This window comes from Marmota monax, unplaced genomic scaffold, assembly GCF_021218885.2.
Source record: "Marmota monax isolate L192 unplaced genomic scaffold, Marmota_monax_Labrador192_F-V1.1 WCK01_AAM20220418_F8-fsc00016, whole genome shotgun sequence".
Lineage (NCBI taxonomy): Eukaryota > Metazoa > Chordata > Mammalia > Rodentia > Sciuridae > Marmota > Marmota monax.
In genome coordinates, this window is record NW_026695209.1 from 5,243,004 (window position 1) to 5,263,653 (window position 20,650).

At 33.7% G+C, this 20,650-nt stretch overlaps 1 pseudogene; it reads left to right on the top strand.

The window, feature by feature from the left end:
- The first annotated feature begins 5,066 nt into the window (after window positions 1–5,066).
- On the top strand, window positions 5,067–19,108 carry LOC124083740 (large ribosomal subunit protein uL30-like 1; annotated as a pseudogene).
- Window positions 19,109–20,650: the final 1,542 nt, after the last annotated feature.

A 20,650-nucleotide genomic window follows, 5' to 3' on the forward strand; every position in this document is an offset into this window, starting at 1 on the left:
TTTTCAATCCTTAAAAATTATTTTCTATCTGTCCATATTAGCACTTGTTTACAATTGTATATAACATTTGTGTAGTCTGTAAATATAAGTAGATTGGACATTATTTTCCAGGAAGTTGGCATGAATGATCTTCTTTAAAAAATAAATCTTTGAGTATAGTTTGATGGTCTCATATGAATTAGTTTATACAGTACAATTTTGGTTTTGTATATTTATCCATTTTCATTGTATATTATTTTTTAAAACTCTTATTTTGTTGATCCTATTCACTTATTGAATGTATCATTTTACTTCAGGTAATAGTATATGTTATGGAATATAAAACCTTGATATTATTTAGAATAGTAAAAAATAAAATATTTTAAATATACATAGTTGGTGAAAGTTAATATTTTTTAGTATTTTTTACTTATTTACTTTTGTTGTTTTATATATACATGACAACAGAGTATATTTTGACATATATAGATGGTGTGTATTTTATTGTAATTAATATTCCATTCTTGTAGTTGTATATGATATGAGATTCACTGGGGTATACTCATATATGAACATAGGAAATTATGTTGAATTCTTTCCACTATCTTTCCTATTCTTACCCCCATTCCCCTTCCCTTCATTTCCCTTTGTTTAATACAGTGAACTTCAATTCTTCCTCCTCCTTTGTTGTGTGTTAGTATCTACATATCAGAGAGAACATTTGACTTTTGGTTTTGGGAAATTGGCCTATTTCACTTAGCCAGATAGTCTCCAGATCCACCCAGTTACCAGAAAAATTTATAGTCATTTCTTTTTATGGCTGAGTAAAAGTCTACGATGTATATATACAAGAATTTTTTCATCCATTCATCTGTTGAAAATCATCTAGTAGTTGGGTTCCAGAGCTTAGCTATTGTGAGTTGAGCTGCTATAAATCAATGTTACTGCATCACTATATTACGCTGATTTTAACTCCTTTAGATATATACAAGAAAATGTGGTATATCCAGTTCAAATGGTGGTTTTATTCCTCATTTTTTTTTTTGAGGAATCACTACGCTGCTTTCCAGAGTGATTGCACCAATTTGTAGTCCCACCAGTAATGCAGAAATGTAATGAAAGTTAATTTCTTGATGCTATCCAATAATGAACTTTATGAAGCAACAGAAATACACAGTAAAATTTGTCTTAACTACACTCTTGGTGCAACAAAACCTCATAAATTATGAATTTATCAATAGCTTAGTTATAAACTTATTACATAAACTTTTCAACTCAACAGAAACCACCAACAGCCACCAACTATATCTTTCCTCCTGTTTGTTATGAATAGGTTAACAAATTAATTCAATGTATATTACTAATACCCTCGTACATGCCACATCTTATGCCAGGTTTTTGCTATAAACTAACCACTTAAGAGACCTCTTTCTTTAAATGGAAATTAATCAAGTGTTTAAGTTTAAAATATCAAATGTGACAATTTGTTACAATGAAGAGTTTCTACAAAGAAGCTTTAAAAATATATTTGACTTAGTAAGCTAAGTTCTTATCTGAATGAAGCATAAACATTAAACTGATGGAGTAGGAGCAAAAGAGAAATAGTTTGTAGAAAGGCCCATGATAGGAAAGACTGAAATTTGGTGTAATTTGGGGATGGACAAACAGTAGAGTTAGTGCATTCAGAAGAAGCAGACATCTCAGAGTGCGGAAGCTTAGGACTGTGATTAATAATAATATTCTTATTATTTGAACAGAAAGCTGCCATTAAAAGGTTTAAACAGAGAATTGACTTATTTATCAGAGAAATTTCAGCAGTCAGAAAGGGTACTGGTTTCCAGGAGACTTACATATTCAAATAAGGAATTTCAATGCATGAAATGAACTTAAGACAGTGTATATGAGAGATATTTGTGGAATAAAATCAACTAGAGTTTTAGTAGGTCGGATATACATTTATTGAGGTAAACATTCAGGAAGAGACACAATTCCCTTACCCTTATTTTACCATCATGGCCAAATACATTGACTGAACTATTTAAAAACAAAACAAAACAACCCACAAGCACTCCCCTTTGGAAGTACAAAGCATAGAGTGAAATCTCCACTGTTTAGTGACCAAGTAAATGCAATAATACAATACAATCATGAAAAAACAAGGGCTCTGCTTAGAGACAGTGGGATAGGCACCTGTCACTGTAAAGACAGGAAAGGTGACATGGAATGGTTAGTGCCAAAAGCAAAGCAAAGCCAGGCACCATGTAGGTATTTTAAGGAAATTCATTTTGTATATGGATATCTCTTTTCTATTTGTATATGTGATTTTTGTGTGTTTACCTTTTTTCTTTAAATTATTTTTTGATAACTTATATGGAATTTCCCCCCTATGTACATATCCCAAACACTGCCTAAAATTCTGAAGTGTTCTCCATTTTTCACAGGTACAAAACCATTGTATCTTTAATTCATGGTGAAGGAAAGCAGATAGTGGTTACCATTCAGGAGTGGTATCAAATAGAAGATTTTATGAAGGAACTTTCTTGAATGAAGCAAATAATTCTTGAGTCTTTGTTTATATGATGCCTGCAAGTCAAATTATCAAGCTGTACACTTAAATATATAAGAACTTTTATATGAAAAATTTCTTCAATTAAAAATAAGTTAAGATTAATTTTAAAATGGGTGAGGTAAATAATTCTATCAGATCTTTCTGTGTCTGAGGTAAGGGATATAAAATATTAAACTACCCGAGTGAAAAAAATGAACGAGTGGACATTATAATTTGAATAGAAATAACTGAAAAGAGACCTGATAATTTTTAAGGCATTTAAATTATTATTGATTTCCAAATAGTGTTTAAATAGACTTTGTAGCTTCAGAAGTGAAACGAAAATAAGAGATAAAATTAAGAGTTGGAGATTAGTGTTAGATTTCAAGGAAACTTCTAGAACATTTGATACTTCTTATAATAGCAACATATTGAGGTAGGAAGCTTAGACAGAGTATGTTCTAATCAGACACAAGATGAATGGTTGACAGAGATATTAAGACACATTTCTACTGGTAATGGAATTAGCTAGGAATCCTTTCAGGCTTTTACTGACTTTGAAATTCTAGGATTCAAAAATTTCTATTTCAACATACCAGAACTTATTACCCTAGCACAGCTGTTCTTGTAAGTATCTGAAGGCTGAGTTTCACATACCATTGATAATACCTCACTGTCTGACACATTTAACATGTTTGTTATCACCTTTGTAGTAGTATCTTTATAGACTTGGGTAGAGTGTCTAGTAGTGTTTTATATTAAATTTATTTCAATTTTTATGAGTTTATTTGAGTCTTATTCCTTGTCTTATTTCCTATTTCAAATTCCATATATTCTAGACTTAACAAAATAAAATTAAGCAAAGACTTTTTTCCTCAATTATTGTCTAAAGAAACATGCAATAAAAATACATTCACTACTAGCATTTATTAACATTTAGTTTTCTGGTATATTCAGCTTTTAAAACATCCCCAATTATAAAATAAAATGGTAAAGGAAAACCTCAGCTTGACCTCGTTTTTAGGAGAATATTTCCATGAAGTATCAAAATAGTATAACAAAGATTTTAACGTATTTTTGGAATTCCTGGATTATACAATTATAATAAATAAATGATACGTGAATAAGTACTTGGAAATAGAACTGATCTAATATCAAAAATTTACTTTCACATGTAATGTCTATATTTAAAAACATATAAAACAACTAAAATCTAATGTATTATTATTTTATAGAAATATAAGGAACTTTAAAGGCCCTTGAAAGTAAATCAAAGTAAGGAATGCTATTCATGATATTTATTGGTATGGTATGATCAAATGACCCATCAGAACATACATGGGCTAATAAGACTTACTGGTTTATATTGACTATCATCACTCTTGGATAATCATAATGTTGAAATTAAAACAAAATAAAAATGTGCATTAACTACATTTTGTGTGGTTTTTTTTTTCATAAAAAGCCATTGCATTGTCCTTTTGTTTACACGTTGTCTGGGATTATAAAATACTTGCTTCGCATGAATTGTTATTCTCCAAAAAATACTTGGGCAATGCTGATCTCAAATATCTTCCCAAAAGGTTCATGAACACTTAGGGGGATATCAGGAATGGGGGAAGGCAGATTTCACATGGTACTTATTGAACCATATGCTTTGAAATCTAATATAGGAGATGGCTCTCTCAGACCAATGGAGTAATCTCTAAGCTCTGTCTTCAAGAAGGCATACAGGCTATTTCAGCTACAAAATAAATATGAAATGCAGTATTAGATTCTATTCCTTACAAAATTTTAAATCTAGTTATAGAGACAAGGTGAATGTATTGAAATGATCAAAATATTTAATGTGATGCATAGAAAGAGATGAGAGTACAATAGTGCCAAGATACACAGCCAAGGGGATAATTTACAGCAAAATACTTATTTTTTGAAAGTTAACTTAATCTAGAAAGAGATTTTTTAATGCAATGAATTATATTTATGCTTTGAGATACATAAGATTTTTAAGCATGCTCACAGCATATCCAGCAAGGCATATGGCTCCCTATATTTAGATATCAGAATCTGAGTTTAAAGTGTGAGAATGGACTAATCTGGGTGGGAAATGGCCATATGTGCATCTCTGCTTCGTGCTCCACAGGAAGTCTATGGTTTCCTACATATGGTTAGATGGGCACTTAATTTGACGGTGCTAACTCTGTTCCTAAAATAATTTGTTAAAGATATTGTAGGTTGAAGAATTTTAGCATTCTGTGAAGCCACCCCCCAAAAAAATTATAGTAGACTGAACAAATATTTGGGTTCTAATCAATGAAATAGTGCATATTGTTTTATAGGCAAAAAGATTTATCAAATATTTGATCAAGTTAAGGATCTTGGGAAAGGAAGATGTATTAGTCAATCTTCCATCTCTATGCCCAAAATACCTGATAAGAACAACATAGAGGAGGAAAGGCTTTTTTTTTTTGATTCATAGTTTATGACATTTCAGACCAGTCAGCTCCATTGGTCAAGCAGAACATCATGGTGGATAATCATGAAGAAAGAAAGCTACTCATCTTATGGCAGCCTGAAAACAGAACAAGAGGAACATGAAGAGGCCATGGTGAAGGTGAATTCTTCCAAGGTAGCTCCCAGTGACCTTCTTCCTCCATATCTGCTCCACTTCCCAGATGTCTATTCTGTCATCAGCAAGGTGAGTGTTCATAATCCAATTATTTCCTAAAATCCCCACCTCTGAACAAATGAGGCTTTGGGGTCTTTCTAGTTATAACAGAAGGGTTTCCTGGATTATCTGGGTAGGACAAAATGTAATCACAAGTGTCCTTATAGAGGGCCATAGAGGGATATTTAAAGACAGAAGAGGAAGGAGGGAAAGTAAAGAATATAGGGAAGGCACTAAGCTAAGAAATGTCAATTATTTTCATCTATTTTGTGGTATTTTAATAGAACACATGAGATTCAGTAATTTCTAATAAATAGACACTTATTTCCCACAATTTTCACCTTGAGAAGTCAGAGATCAAGGGTCTAGCATGTGGCAAGTTTCTTTGAGCTTCATTTTCATGTGGCAGAAGGCAGAAGAACAGAAGAAGAAGAAGAAGAAGGAGGAGGAGGAGGAGGAGGAGGAGGAGGAGGAGGAGGAGACAACAAGGAAGAGGAAGAAGGATAAAAGAAGAAAAAGAAGGGGAGTAAGAGGAGAGGAAAGATGAGTCTATATTCAAATTGTTGATGAATGGATAAAAAATGTGGCATTTACACACAGTGCAATATCACTCAGCACTAAAAAATAACAAGATCATGGCATTTGCAGGGAAATGGATGGCATTGGAGCAGATTATGCTAAGTGAAGTTAGCCAATCCCTAAAAAACAAATGCTGAATGTCTTCTCTGATATAAGGGGGTGGGTGACTCAACAGAGTAGGGAGGAAGAGCATGAGAAGAAGATTACCACTAAACAGGGAAGAGAGATGGGAGGGAATGGGAGGGAGAAGGGGAATTGCATGGAAGACGGAAGGAGACCCTCATTGTTATACAAAATACATATATGGTGTGAGGGGGAAGGGAAAAAAGAGAGAGAGAAATCTGTCACAGTAGGTTGGGTAGAGAGAGATGATGGGAGGGGAGGGGAGGGGGGATAGAGAGGGCGGCAGAATACAACAGACACTAGCAATATACGTGGCTGTAAAACCAATGTGATCCTGAAATCTGTACACGTGGAAAAATGAGAATTCATACCCCATTTGAATCAAATGTATGATATGTAAAGATCATTGTATTGTCTTGAGCAACTAACAAAAAAAATAAGAAAAGAAAAGATATTACAAATTGGACAAAGGATTTGAACACACATTTCTCAAAATGAGACATACAAATGACTGACGGATGTTTGAAGAAAATTTAGTCTCACTAATCATCAGGAAATGCTACCCAAATCCAAAGAAATACCACCTTACACCTGATGGAATGGCTGTTATCAGAAAAATGAAAGATAGCAACAGTTTGAGAGAACGCCAGAGAAAAAGGAGCCCTTGTAGACTGTTAGTGGGAATATAAGCTGGGACAATATTGCTAAGTCAAATGAGATGCAGGAAGGCACATATTGCATGATCTCACTTACATGTGGATTCTAAAAATGTCGAATTCAGGGTTGGGATGTAGCTTAGTGGTACAACATTTGCCTAGCATCTGCGAGATCCTAGATTCAATCCCCAGCATTGAAAAAACAAAAGTCAGATTTGTAGAATTAGAGAGTAGAATTGGTGAGTGACAGGGATTGGGAGGAGTAGAATATGTGGAGAGGGTGGCTAAGGAGTACAGCATTTCAGTGGGTAAGATAAGCTATAGAGAGCTAATATAAAACAATGTGACTATATTCAACAATATTACATACTTGTAGTTTACTTAGAAGATAGATCTTAAGTGTTCTTAACACATAGGTAAATATATGAAGTTAAGATGTTACTTAGCTTGATTGTGGTTAATATTTTACAATGTCTACATATATCAAATTATCAAGTTGTACACCTTACAAATATATACAATTTTTAGTTGAAAACTGACTATCAATAAAGTTGGGGGCAAAAAAAATCACAAGAAGATTTAAGGTGGTGTGTGTGGTAGTGGACAAAAGGGATTATCAGGCTTTTGAATGAATAAAGTTTTATGAATAGTTATAAAAGAAAGAACCCAGTCCTATAATAACCAGCCCACACCTGATCTAAGAATAGCAATGCATTCATTATGGTAGAGACTTCCTAGATTAATCCCCCCTCCAATTTTCTATGATTTTTGGTCTCTTTAGTCTCATTTTGAACTTTTTACCTCCATAACTATAATACATTTGTTTTAACCCATTAGGTTTCTGGCAATTTGTTATAGTCACAACAAGAAAATAATACATCAGTGTAGAAACACTTTTGCTTTTCTTAAATATGTTCTGATTTCATACTTAAATGATGTTGATTTCAGTGACTTCTAAAATTGGCAAATAGCCTCACTTCCTGCAATTATCAACTGTGTACTATTATTATATACTTACCTAATTTTTTAATTAGATGGCATTTTCTGCACTGCCAGATTCAAGGTGAAGTCATATTTAGTATTATTTTTGAAAGAGCTTACTGAAAATCAAATAAAATTAATTTATACCATCTCTTATTGGAATCTACATAGCTCATGAAGTTGTGAACAAAGTAGGGCCTGTTTGACTGCATGTTTTTTTCAAGGAAATAAAATAATTGACAATAAGGAGGCAATTTACATCCTCTTCAATTAATGCTTAAATGTTAAAACAGCATTTCAAATCTATATACATGTATAAATGTGTGTGTGTGTGTATGTGTGTGTATGACACAAATATAGATTAAAGTGACCACTATCACATAAGTTACAAAACTGTTTTCTAGAGGATACTTACATGGTCATTTTAGGACTAGACCGAATTTCCTACCATTCTCAGCATTCCTGGCAACTACTGTTTGTCTATTTCTATAAACTTGAGACTTTAAAAGTGAATGGGAGAGCTGGGGTTGTAGCTCAGTGGTAGAGCACTTGCCTAGCATGTGTGAGGCACTGAATTTGATACTCAGCACCACATAAAAATAAATAAATAAAGATCCATCCCAAAGTAAAAAAATATTAAAACAATAAGTGAATGGGACGAGCACAATTTTTGGAAGGCAAGAACTCTAACTGGTCCTGCACCATAAGCTGTGGCATATGAGTGCCCAAGAGCCTGGGTGATTGGCAAACAATTAGTTCCGTGGGGAAACCAAGCAGAATTTGATATTGGGAGTCCTCACAAAAATAAATCATAATCAAGGATATCATGGAAGAAAATTATCACTTAACTTGAGCAGGACATTTGCATATCCTTAATTTAGATTTATAAAAACTTCAACTCCTAGTTATAATAGAAAAGCATAAGGGTAATTTAGAGGAAGATAAATATTTTGATTTTGGAAGCATATTTCCTGTATAAGTTAAAAAATAATCTGCAAAGTTCTTTTTGTGAAGAAGGTACTTTTAAAAGAAGTACAAATATGTTCTATACTAAATTCATCCTTTTTACAAAAGTGAGTAGATAGTAACCACGTGTTCTTTTTCTTAAGTTCGTGTATAACATTATGATCATGAGACAGGTCTATTATTTTTAATTAAAAAGTTGTTGATTTCTTTCCACAGTCATAAAATACTTTAAAACCATTTTTACTAGTGACCTGTATTAGTACAAACTTGTGTAAAATAGATTTAGACTTTTAGCTTCTTGAAAAGAAGAAATGCCCTCCTTACATCCTAGCAAAGGGCAAATCCCATTTCTTTCCTCAAATGCAACCACAGGTGCGAGTCCTGAGCAGGGAAGAGGAGAGGAATACAGTTTGTGCAGGAATAAGTCAGAAGCAGTTCACGGACTGTTTTTAATGAAATTTCTGCAGAATTGTACTTTTCATAGGTTCTATTGCAGGAAAAATACCACAGTGGGATTTAATAACATCAGAGGTTAGTAATAGAAAGAACATTATGGGAAAATAAAAAATAAAATAAAATAAAATCTTCCACTCCATAAAGTGTACCCTTCCCACAGAAATTACTAGCATATTATGTATGAAATTGCAGTAAAAGGAAAAAGTGCATAAATTTATGATATTTTTTACACTTTATAAAATGAATAGAATGGCTTTTTCTCTTTACCTGCTAAGACCTGAGTTCAGGGATCAGTTCTTCCGCAAGTGATTATGGCTTATGAAATGATCAAAAGACTGTTTTCTCCTCTGAGCTTCAGGTATTAAACTAAAACTAGAGACAGGGGAGAAGCCAGCAGGAATGGAAAGACTGTTTCAATTATATATGACTATATATTTTTGTGATATAGTGGTCATATTTTATTGACTTGTTATAGTGGGAAGCTTCATGGGTGCTAGTTAAAATAGAAATGTCTTTTTGGAATATTGTTTTTCTTATAAACAGATTAAGTAAGTACCCTATAAATAGAACAATAATCATAATTTTGGAACTAAAAATTAGATAAAATAATATTATAATGAGTGTTAAAACCTATAATCACTCATGAAAATATTACATGGGGCTGTTTTAAGGACTTAAAAACTAGTATAGGAATTTAAAAAAAACATTAAATAAGAATACAGAAGTAAAATAAATCCAGTCTTTGTTTTGCATTTGTTTGGATGGCAAAAAAGAAAGGGAATTAATGGCATATGAATCAGAAACTCCAGTAGAATAGGATGAAACACAAACTCTCTGTGAAAAATTGAGTGCTTTTTAATCTATCTGTTCATTAAGAATAAAAGGAAGTTTCAACACAAGACAGTTAATTTATACTCAAGTGGAATATCCTCCAAAATATATTGGATTGTCATATTTTTCTCCTTTAGAACATTTTTGTGGACTAGGAAATGCCTAGATAGAACATGGACATAGTTCTTATTAACTGCCAGCACTCAGGTTTAAGGAGGAATACTCTCTGACCATTAACTACCATTTATTCTTATGGAGCACTTTGATGCATACAAATATTATGTTTCAGAAAAGAAGATCAGTGTGCATTAGAATGTCAAGGAGGCACACTGGAGACCAAGTTTGATAGACAAGGCAAAAATGATGTCTTCACAAAGACAAGGCAAGAGAGAAGCCACCAAAGCATATATGAAAATTTGGAGAATCTAGATTTATAATTTTATATCATTTGTAAAGGTCTGATTAAAATAGCTGGGTGTGGTTGTGCATGTCTGTAATCCCAGTGATTCAGGGAGCTAAGGCTGGAGGATTGTGAGTTCAAAGCCAGCCTGGGAACTTAGCAAGGTACTAAGCAACCCTGACTCTAAAAAAAGAAAAAAAAATACAAAAATGGGTTGGGGATGTGGCTCCAACTTAATCAATATGACATTTACCCATTTAATCAATATAACATTTCCTTTTTTTCTGAAAGAGAAAAGAACAGAAAATATAGTATTTCTTGCATCTAGTTACACATATCATAATGTGTACATCTGATAAGTTGAAAGAAAATGAAATAGAGTGGGGAAATTTAATATAAGGAAATTAATTTAATATGAGGAAAGCAGGGTAGAATTCTTGGGTAAATGACCTAAGTCAGGCAAGAGGTGGTAGAATATGTGTCTGAAAGGAGGAGTTGGATCTATGGAAGAGCCTCCATGGTTTGTCTGTGGTCACGTGCAGGTATGTGGTTTGCAGATTCATCTAGGGTCGGGAAGTTTGTGGGGTTCTTCTTCTGATTGCTTGACTCAGAGAAGTAAGAATCAATATATCAGCTAAAATTGAAAACAGGAAAATAAGTTTGAGAGGAGAGGAAAGGTATCAAGGAGTCTGGAGTGTGAATACCTGAAGAGTCTAAGGCAGAATGCAAGGTTCTCTAACAGCACCGAGAGCACTTTGTGGTTATGAAATTTTTTTTTAGTTCAATTAGATGACAAATAAATGCATACATAGTAGTTTCATCAACTGAATAAAATCAAACAAGGAGAAGAAAAGGTAATATTGGACACATTTATTTCAAGCAAGGAATGGAGTAAGATCATCTAGAGGGTGAAGGAGAAGGAATAGCTTGTCAGAAAAAGACACTGGATTGCAGAACTTTGTGGGGCAGTGCCCTAGAAGAAATGAGCTCAAAATAAAGAACCTGATGGACAGGAAGTGAAGGCCTGAAATTAAGACCATAGAGGAATTGGTAACTTTAAACAAAACATACACCACCAGTAAACAATAAGGAAAAACTAATAAATGACCATCCATAGGAGTAAACATGGATAAAATTTCAAAACAAAAATAAATTTTGACATAAAGATCAAAAAACTAGCATGTTGAAACATTTTCCAGGTTCATATAGACATCACCAAAATTAGAGCCAAAGTTCAAGTGGGTAGGGTATAAACTGTCATTTGAAATTGCCATAGAAAAAGAAAAAAATTCAATGTCACTAAAAGACAACAATAATGAAATGCCATGCTGATACAGTCTAATAAAATGAAATTTAAGGCTGAGAGCTGAGGAGGCAGGAGGAAAATGATTTAAAAGAGAAATGGCAAAAATTATGGTTCTAACTTGAAGGCCCAGTGGGAAGAGTACCAGGGAAGGGTGAGGAGAGGGACTGTCTCTAACAGGACTTCAGGAACACCAGTATTCTCAGGGTAAAACCAGATTTCTGTTGTATAAATCAAATTAAAGAAACACTCAGAGAAAAGGTTGGATGTTTGGGAAATTTCACCAAGAATTAAATATGAGTTCCAGGAGGTAGATCAGAAGTGTCAACAAATCAAGTGTTGTGTATTAACACAACAGAGTGCACACGATGTGAAGCCTAGGAGTAGAAATAAGGTATACATTTCAGAATCAGTAAGTGTAGTGGATGGAATCCTTGAATATTTCATAGTGAAGACAGGCAGGTAGAACAACTGAATATGTGATAAAATACTATGTGGAGCACTGATTAGTGAACACAGCAGGAGTAATGTAAGAATTATAAAATGAAATTGAAGTTAAACAAGAGGTCAGGTGAGCAGTCTGGTCAACAGGTGAAGTACAGAATATTTATTACACTTTTTCTTGTATGTGATGTGCCACAATAGGGGATTTGTTGCTGAGTCTGTGTTGGTGACATTAAGAGAAAATATTCCCCATGACAGTGAATGAAGCTATCATAGGTAATCTAGGAGGTATGGAGAAAAGTGTTAGGAGGTAAATTCATTGCAATTTTTACATAATTTCTCCATGAACATCTTTTGAGAAAAAAAAGAGATGAGAAAAACAATAAGGGGGCCCTCAATCATAAAACTGGTACTAATGGCCTTGGCAATGAACAGATTTGTCAACAAGCCAAACACTTAGAATAAGGCAAACAACAACAAACAAACAACCCCCCCCCCAAATTATAGCAACAACAAAAAACCCTGAAATATTTCTGCACTTTCTCACAGTTTAATTTGTTCATGAGGTACTAAAAGATTTAGTGCATTTGTTTTTTTTTTTTTTTTTTGGTGAAGATTCTGACATGCTTTTCTCACCCATGGATAATTGGCCTTTGTCTTTTTTTATCCTATTGTCCAATGCAAGAATTAATATCAGAAATTTTAAAATATCTAGTGCCTTCAGCTTTTACCCAACTAAACAGTTTTGAATATTATGTTGCTGGTCAACAATAAAGATGAAAATTATCAACAAGATATCTATATAAAAAATTAGATGTCACAGTGGGCATATGAAATATAGAAGGAACATGAATGGTAAGTGGATGGATATAAATTAGTAGGTTTTGTTATTTATACTGAACTCTTCTTTTTCTTATTATTATTCAAAGAAGCAAAAAAAGAATTCATAGAACTCAGTTCATAAATTTGATGCTTTAGTTCTCTATAATATTTTTTATATCTGCTTCAATTTTTAAAAAAGGCAACTCTTCTTGCAGTTAAAATCAAATTGTAGAAGGAAAATACAGGCGACAATAAGCTTCAGAAGAGAAACACATAATTTCAAGTACTATTTTATATTGGTGAGAGCTGAAAAGCAAGGAGATGAACCATTTCTCAAATAAGTTTCCTGCTGTTATCAAACACCCTGGGGTGAACGCACAAGACTTATGGATATCTTTGGAAATGGTTGAATGCTCCTTACCTATTCTACTCTGAAGATTGTTTATCACCTAAATAATATGGTGGCATTGATTGTGTTGCTATAACTGGATTGGCTTCATAAAAAATAGTTTATGCTCTACAATCTCAGTTTATTGTTGCTTGAGAAATTTCTTCTATACTTATCTCTTAGTTGCTATGCACAGTGTCTACAATGTCTCTGCCCTGATTATAGGTTGTATTTTATGATGGCTGGCTTTGATTGCATATTAGAAGCTTGTGCATTTTCAGGGTAACCACCATTTATACTAATTAATGACTTGCTTATTTTTCTTGGGAAGAGAAGCCTGATGATTCTAGAAAAGAAAAACTTTAAATAGTAAAAACTAATAAAAACACAGAAGCTTCTATTATTTTCTTAAATTGATAAGAGGGACGCTGGTTAATTCAAACGTTATTATCAACTCTTGAGAAATGGATTTGTTGCACGAAATAAATGTAGAAGGAAAATAGAGAGATAAAAGTAAATCTGATTTATTTTTTCTCTGTTTCTTGAATTTTCCTTTCAACTTTCACTTAAAAAAAAAAACTTAAGTATGCAAAAACCTAGGACATTAGTAAGATAGGGAAAAGTAACTGCTTTCAACACTTATAAAATCAAAATACTAAGAAGTGACTACTTTCCATACATATTAGCCTTATAAGGAATTTTTTAAAAAGGCTTTATGGAGAATTCACAAAAAATGGGACTAGAGCTTCAGCTACTACAAAATATTTTTCAATTTCCTAAAAAGATGCAAAATTACATCTCTTCTAAGTTAGTGCTTCTCTTATGCATTTCAAGAAGCATAAGTAGACTATATAAGCCATGACCATAAAAGAAGTAATAAATTAAAATTAAATCACCTTAATATTTAAGTCATATGGGAATATTTTCTTCCACTTAAAGGCTGATTAGGCAACATTATTTGTAAATGAGAAACACTTAATAAGGAAGAGTTTTTTCATGGTTTAATATCAATGAAAGGGATAAACAATTAAAGGATGGTTTCCTAGAGATGTGTCTTCCCTGTTGAAGATGCCAGCCACAGTTACATATTATTTCATTATTATAACTGGGTTCTTACTCTAATTTACCATTAATGAAACTAGCTGCTGGGGATACAATAATTAACAAATTGATATTTTCCTCATTAATAAAAACACATTTGTTATACTTCAATTTGAAAAATTAATTTTATGTGGTAATTTTTCTTTATTAAATAAGGCTTAATCAGCTTAACTTATTATTACTTTAACATTTTATAATTGTTTCTGAGTTTCACTTTCTATAGATTATTAAATATCAATTGAACTTGGAATAATTTATAAATTTGGGGATTTTTTTGTTTATAGGTGATGATATGAAGCAGATAATAAAATCCAAATCATTTCATTGTAAACAGTAAAGGAAACTGCTTTTGTAGCACCCAAGCAGCAAGAAAATGATACTCTATCAATTTTTAAAAGGTTTGGGAAAATCAATTTTGAAAAAAAAACTGAATAGTCCACTTATTCCATAATAGGAAATAAATAAATGTCTACAGAAATAAGCAATTATATTTACTTGCAATTTGTATTACTACTTTAGAAATAGAACAATATTAAGTAATGTTATGTTTGATCCTTTAGTAAAAAGTCAATAAACATGGACCCTCCTGAAATTCAAAACACAGCAGAATATCAAGTTAAGCATTGTTAAAATGAAACTTATTAGAATGTAAGAAATGAAAGAAAGAGGACAAAACTGAAATACAGGCTGGATGTGGTGGCACACACTTGTAATCCAAGCAGCTAGGGAGACTTAGGCTGGAGGAAATCAAGTTCAAAGCCAGCATTAGCAACTTAGAGAGGCCCTAACGAACTTAGTAAGACCCTGTCTTAAAACACAAAATTTTAAAAAAGAATTAGGTTGTGGCTCAGTGTTTAAGTGTCCCTGGGTTCAATCTCCAGTACAAAACAAAACAAACAAACAATTGAAATTCAGAAATACCTAACAGAAAATTATATAGTATTTAGAATATAGAGATTTTAATTTTAATAAGAAAATGTAGTTGCTATAGTTAATGTGTACTTTCAAAAGTATACCACAGTGATGACATACTATGGCACTGAAACATTGCATGCCTCAAGAGCACTACTTATCTTTTCATGAATAAGAGGGATTTATTTGGTGGTAGTTGTTTAGTAAAAAGTCATTCAATGGTAGTTCAAACCTATAACAGTCAAGTTGCACTAGTTAAAGTTGTGAGGGCAGTTTTTAAATCTCGTGTTTCTCCATCTTTTTATTCATTCTCACCATTGCAAAAGAAAAAAAAAAGATTAAATCAAAATGTTCTTATTCATAATGTATATCTTGTAATTATAACAGTTTATTTTTTTCTTTACTTTTCAGGTTGAATCAGTGGGGTCTCTACTCATGTGACTTATTCTGAAGCACCCTCTGTCTGTCACACACCATCACTGAAACACAAAGAGAGCTGGGAAAAGCACTTGAGGAATCTCAAATCATATTCTTATAACTGACTGTAAAACAGGTTCTGTGTGCACTGGTTACCCATGTGTCTGAGTTCAGGGAGACAGGACACACTTCTATGCAACAAGTAACATAAAAATCGATTTATTACTTTACATATAGAAAGCAAGGAACAACAGAAGCTCCCTCAAGACTTAAGAAGTCACCATGGTCCAGTCTCTGATTCAGTTAAGTCTCCATCTTCCCTCTAGTTGTGCAAGTCAGAAATATGAGGACTTTGTATATTGTTCCTTTACACCTCCAGATTTGTCTTATCTGTGGGCATGATAATTTTTATTCTGAACTATATCTTGAGTCAATGTACATTTCAATAGTTGCCCACTACCTCTGGTCACATTGTCTCTCCCCTACGTGTTTGCAATTAACTTAATGTCTGGTACTCTCACATCTCCCTTCCCTACCTAATCCTTTCATACTCAAACACTTTAATCACTGAAGCCAGTGTAAACATTTAATTTTCATATTTATCATCTGTCCTAATTTCCGATTACTTTTAGCATAACCAATAAAGATATGCTTCACATGTTCATTTTCCATCATGCTCCTTCCATTTCTATCTATTACAACCACTCTGAGCTAATTTATCTCTCTTCATGCCTCATGCATAATAACTGCAAGAGACTTGGCCTGAATCCCTCTCCTTACCCTATTCATTGTTTTCCATCAACCATCAATCTCAATTTCATTAACTCGTCATCAGGCCCCTTCTAAGAGGTTTTTGATTAATTTAAATCCCCTATTGTGAGAGTGCTGTATTTGGGATTGGGGTCTACAAACTTCGTGACTGTGACATACTTGGTGACTAGGAAGTTTCTGTGCAAAGACACAGAATTCTTGGCCGCTAGGATATATGTGGCTACTGGGAAACTCCTGTGAAAAACCACAGGGTGCCTGGCTGTCATAGCAATGTCCTTCACAAGTTTACCCTGCTTCCCGGGCCTAGGATGCCCAGCCATCTCCCTCTGAGGTAATAAGGTAACTAGGCAGGCACTATCTGGTTTCCACAGTAATGCCCCTGGAGAATAAGGGCCCCATGTTTATTCTCACATGGACCTTATCTCAGCTAGCACTCAAGGTTAAAGAAATATTCATTAGAATATAGTCATAGTAATGGGAGGTATGTGTTCTTTGAGTTAATAAACTACCAGGCAGGGAGGAGCGGACCCTTCACTTCTGCACCTCTTCTTCACAATTTCACCTCACTCTCTCTGCTCCATCCTGTCTGCCTGCTTGTACCCTGTGTCTATGTCTGTTCGTTGTGCATCTCCTCACAGGCTTTCCCTACCATGTTGCTTTTCACCTATTGTTAGCACTTCTATGGCCATTCATTTCCATTCAGAGCACTTGCCACAGTACAAAATTCACTTTACTTGATTATTACTTAATACTTATCTCTACTACCAGTTCTTAGCTGTGTGAGTTTGGGAGTTTGGCTTTGTCATCATTGTTTTTCACCTTTATTTCCTCGGCAACAAAAATAGAGAATGTCACATAATAGGTACTTGATGAATATCTAGTTGATTATTCATCAGTGCTTAAATCTGACAGCAGTAGGTGTGAGTTTAATTTGAATTACAAGGAATACACCAAAATAATAATGATAGTAATAACAATAAAGAGGTGTATATACATAGGTAGTTCATCATTAGCATAATTCAGAATTGATACTACCTAAAAATTCATCAAAGTACTTATCCAATTATAAAAGAAAATATAGGATGAATATATTTGAGCTACTCCATTTACTATTTTTTGCTCTATTGATCTGAAGGAGTAACCTATTACTAAAGGTAGGAAAGAAAATTACTGGATACATATTCATATGTTATGTACACAGATGGATACCAGGCATTTAATGACTTAACATTTTTAGTTTACAGCATTAAAATTTAATCTATAAAGAATAATTTAGTTTAGTCTATAAGAATATTTTGTTCTTTGTCATAAATTAAAACAAAATATTTGCATCATCTTTTGGAGGATCAAGATATTTATCTAGATATTTGTAAGACATTTTCCATGAAGAAAATTCATTTTGCTACATATTTTTGTTATTTTGTTATAATTTAATGAGACAACCTTCTTCATATTTTATTAGCATTCCTTATTATCTAGTTAACAATATATGACTAGTTAATAATATGTTCTTGGCTTTTAATTGTTTTTCAAAGCCTTGGGTCTACTTGGAACACACTAAATATCTAATTTTAAGATTTTCATCCTGAACTATTGTATTTTACCCTCAGAAAATTTCATGATTTATACTACATTTTTTATTTATTTTTATGGTCATTTATTCTCCAAGACATACTAAAAAATGTACTTGAGTTTGCCGGTCAACATACTTAAATTTATTTCTAACGCAAAAGCAGATACATTCAAATGAAAGTGTTTTGTGAGTGTGTGTGTGTGTATATGTAGCTTAAAAGGAAATAGATGGCTTTTGGAAATGGCATAGGCTATAAAAACTGTGAAAGGGTGTGCATCCAGGCACCATGACGTTCATGAATTTTTAAGGCATTGGATACAAGTAAATATTAGGGCTCCATTTTGAAGACTGGAGTGAGAAACCACAGGTTTCAAGACAAGCACAATGCTCAGGAATTGGAAGGAATCAGTGTTTCCAGAAGTACAGAGAATTTAACTATTTTGGAAATCATTGAGCATTTGTTCCTAGATATTATTATTCCTGATCTTAATTTTCCTTATTAGGCAAATAGAAAAGATCCTTTTGATTCCAGAATATCTCGTAAAAAGTTGGAAGTCTTATAGACTCTCAAAGCTACTTAGGCAAAGCAGGTACTTTTGACAGAAATGATGAAGAAAGGAGAAAAAGTTCACATTTAAGCAATTGGAATCTTCCTATGTGATTCCTGACTAGAAGTGAAATGACATGCTTTGGAAGTTCCTGAAAAACATTCCTTGGCCTTTTTTATATGTATCCAAAGGGTTGATGGGGTGAGTTGACTAATGCAGAGAAAATTGCCAAACTTCTTTAGAAGAAAATCTTCAGTGGTTTTTTGTCAAAGTCACCCCCTAGAACCAAAAAATGCTACAAATAATAAAACTTATATGACCCGGGGACTTCCAAATCTGAATTCCTCCCAAAAATTTATCTTGAAACATGGAGAGGGGAAGGTCAAGAATGATACCATCCCCTTGACAGGCAACACAGGGATTGAGGAGCTCCTTGGGAGGTTTGGTGTCTTTTGCCTGAAAGACCTCATTCATGCTATTCCATTCCAGGTAAGTATTTCTAGCAGATCTTCTGGTTCTTGAACCATGTCCACCTCTCTGTGAACTGTCATGCTACCAAGAATAGAGTTGGCTTCAAGGAGAAGAGCTCACCCCAGTTATGGTGGTGAACACAGAAATCAGCACATCCTCCAGCTGAACTAAACCCAGAATATCTGAAAGCAGTGCATTGGAAGCATATGTTTTTGTTTTATGGAATTGTTATCAAGTATGTTCAGAAAAGATTATATTCTGCAGTATCTTCAGAAACTGGAAGGAAAGGATTAGGTTATTATCATGGCCGACACCTCTCATCACAGCCCAGTTCCAAATAAAATCCCATCATTGTCCACATTGGCCACCTTGGCCTGTGAAATCAACACATTTCATGGAGGAAGGAGTCCTGCTTCCTCACATCTTCTATCCTAGGGTTTAATGTTGATGAATGAATATCCCAAATATATACGTAAGCCTCCCTAAGATTTTTTGCTATAATGGACCAAGCCCAGTAACATCCTTGAATCTGGGGGTCACCAGAGCCTTTGTTTTGAAATGACTTGAAATACTTAGGGAGAAATCCCCAAAACCAAGTGCTCATTTTTCTCTACTGTGGGTCCATGTTCCACCATCTCAGTGACAGCTTTGTAAGTTCTCAGACTTGCCTTGACTCTTAAGTGTGTCTGGGAACTTTTCTATTGTAGCCTGTCACAGACTTAAGTTATTTTCTCTAGCTCAGAATTTGAGAAAGAAAGGACACTTCACCCTAAACGTGTATATATTCAAAAATTTTCTTGGAATTTTAGAGTGTTCATAGACCCTTCACTTTCAGCACCTATGCATGTTATCTGAGGAAGCCCTGTTCTTATGAGAATTTGGTCACCCAGGCTCTAATCTTGCTACATATAATATTCTTTAGCTCCATGCGGTATAGAAAACAAGAATTTACCAAGAAAATTGGGTGTTTTCTATGAAGAACATAGTGACAGATTGTTTGCTTCCTGTATCATCTGTAACTTTGTCTTTCCAATCACTCCCAATCACTTTGTCTTTCCAATCACTTTCCAATCACTTCTAGGTTTCCGTGATGATCTGCCTCCTCCTTAAAAACCAGATAAGGTAGAAGGGAACCATTTTCTTAGTTTGGCATGGATTAAATTACCACAGTTTGACATTTCAAGCTCTCAACAGGCAGCTCAATTGGATCTTTTCTTTGCATATTGTGTTCTCCGGAAGTATTGACCTTTGTCTTCCTAGTAATGATGTAGTAGATAAACAACAAGCCTTCTGGGAATGCTAATTCTGAAAAAAAGTCGCTCTAATACTGTTTGTGTTTTCATCAGTGTCTACCCCTATATGGGGTTTTCTTTTATTCCCTCTCAGTTGCCTCAGCTTACCATCTAAGCAGTTGGTGAGGATGTGTCAGAGCCCAGTTAAACTGGAAATGTGCTTAGCCATTATGTTCCTTGGTCCTTTGAAATCAGATTTGCTGCAGTGTTGACTCTTGGGACCCTTAAACTTATCTGGGAAAATTGAGTAAGAGGTATAGGAATGCCTGAAGATGTGCCAGATTATGAGGCAATTAATTAGGTTGTTTTGTTCTAGAGTTTAACCTGCCAGAAACAGATATTCTAAGTGTTACTCATATAGGAGAGCACTATGAAAACAGATTATTTTAAAATGATGTATGCAAAGTCGTGGAAAAACAGT